Consider the following 2,552-nt stretch of genomic DNA (forward strand, 5'->3'; position numbering starts at 1 on the left):
GGGGGGGGGGGGCAGTGTAACGCAGGTTTTAAATCCTCAACAGTGATTTGCAATATAAAGTTGAAGACATGGATTCTTTCAACTTTAAATGCGCCCATATCCGCCACTTTCAAAATTGACAAAAAACCATAATCAACCCCCTCATTTTCAATTGTTAGCGATCCACCACCCGATGATATATCCAAATAACTTTAATTGCAAGATAAAAATTTATAATGATCTCTTCGTCTAGGACTTTAAATGCGCTCATATGCGCCACTTTCAAAATTTACAAAAAACTATAATCAACCCCCTCATTACAACTTGTTACGATCCACTTTTCGATGTCCCCAAATAACTTAAATTGCAGTATAAAAATTTATAATGATCTCCTTCGATAGGATTTCAAATGCGCTCATATGCGCCACTTTCAAAATTTACAAAAAACTATAATCAACCCCCTCATTACAACTTGCTACGATCCACTTTTCGATGTCTCCAAATAACTTAAATTGCAGTATAAAAATTTATAATGATCTCCTTCGATAGGATTTCAAATGCGCTCATATGCGCAACTTTCAAAATTGAAAAAACCATAATCATCCCCCTCATTACCACTTGTTACGGTTCACTATCCGATATCTCCAAATAAATTAAATTGCATTATGAAAATATAAAATTGTCTCTCCGGATAGGATTTCAGATGCGCTCACAATGCGCCACTCTCAAAATTGACTAAAAACCATAATCAACCTCCTCACTACCACTTGCTACGATCCATTATTCAATGATATCTCCAAATAACTCAAATTGCAGTTCACAAATTTATAATGATTTGTTTGAATAGGATTTCATATATAATCAATCCCCTCGTTCTTAATTGTCATCAATCCATCAACGATGATATCTCCAAATAACATTAATTGCAAAATAAAAATTTATGATGATCTCTTCGTATAGGATTTCAAATGTGCTTATATGCGCTACTTTAAAAGCTGATAAAAAACGAAAATCAACCCCCTCATTTTCAATTGTTATCAATCCACAACACGATAATATCTCCAAATAACTTTAATTACAAAATAAAAATTTATTATGATCTCTTCGTATAGGATTTCAAATGTGCTCATATGCGACACTTTAAAAATGGATAAAAAACCATAATCAACCCTCTTCTTACCAATTGTTACGAGTCACTATCCGATGATATCTCCAAATAAATTAAATTGCATTATAAAAATATAGAATTATCTCTTCGGATAGGAATTCAAATGCGCTTATATGTGCCACTTTAAAAATTGAAAAAAAAACTGTAATCAACTTTCGTATCACAACGTATCATCCATCTACCCCACGCTGTTAACACGAAAGGACATTAATTTAGCTGGAGATATCATCGGATAGTGACTCGTAACAATTGGTAATGAGAGGGTTGATTATGATTTTTTGTCAATTTTAAAAGTGGCGCATATGAGCGCATTTGAAATCCTATCCGAAGAGACAATTTTATATTTTTACACTGCAATTTAATTTATTTGGAGATATCGGATAGTGAATCGTAACAAGTGATAATCAGGGGGGTGATTATGGTTTTGGCGCATATGACCACATTTTAAATTCTAAACGAAGAGACAATAATAAATTTGTGTACTGAAATTTTATTTATTTGGAAACATCATCGAAAAGTGGATCGCAACAAGTGGTAGTAAGGGGTTTGATTATGGTTTTTTTTTGTAAATTTTGAAAGTGGCGCATAAGAGCGCATTTGGAATTCTGTCTGAAGAGATCATTAAACATTTTCATTTTGCAATTAAATTTATTTAGTGATATCATCGGGTGGTGGATCGATAACAATTGAAAATGAGGGGGTTGATTATGGTTTTTTGTCGATTTTGAAAGTGGCGCATATGAGCGCATTTAAAATTCTGTCTGAAGAGATCATTATAAATTTTTATATTGCAATTTAGGTTATGTGGAGATATAATCGGGTAGTTTATCGGTAGCAAGTGTTAATTGGGAGTTTGATTATTGTTTTTGTTAGTTTCGAAGGTGGCGCATATGAGCGCAATTGAAACCCCATAGGAAACTCCCTTCATCAATGCGGATTCTAAGCTTTTTATTTTGTTGATCATCACTTCGTAAAATTTTGTTACCTCTATATCTTGAGCAATTTTCAAAATTAAAAAAAAAATTATGGCGCATATGAGCGCATTTGAAGTTGAAAGAATCCATGTCTTCAACTTTATATTGCTAATCACTGTTGAGGATTTAACACCTGCGTTACACTGCCCCCCCCCCCCTTCAAAATATATCTTTGTTAATTAGATAGCGCAAAATTTTTTAGTGGTGGCGCATTTGAGCGTATTTGAAGTTATGAAAGATAGGTATGATGAATTTGAAAAAAGGCAATTAGTTTAGAAAAATGACGCCAGTCCCCCCATTTTGATCGTTGATATCTCGGTTATCAATGTGGCGCAAAATTTTTGTTTATGGCGCCTATAAGAGCATTTGAATCCCCATAGAAAACTCCCTTCATCAATGTGGATTGCAAACTTTTAATTTGGTTGGTCATC

The sequence above is a fragment of the Belonocnema kinseyi genome, chromosome 7 (genome assembly GCF_010883055.1).
Source record: "Belonocnema kinseyi isolate 2016_QV_RU_SX_M_011 chromosome 7, B_treatae_v1, whole genome shotgun sequence".
In the NCBI taxonomy this organism is placed as follows: Eukaryota; Metazoa; Arthropoda; class Insecta; order Hymenoptera; family Cynipidae; genus Belonocnema; species Belonocnema kinseyi.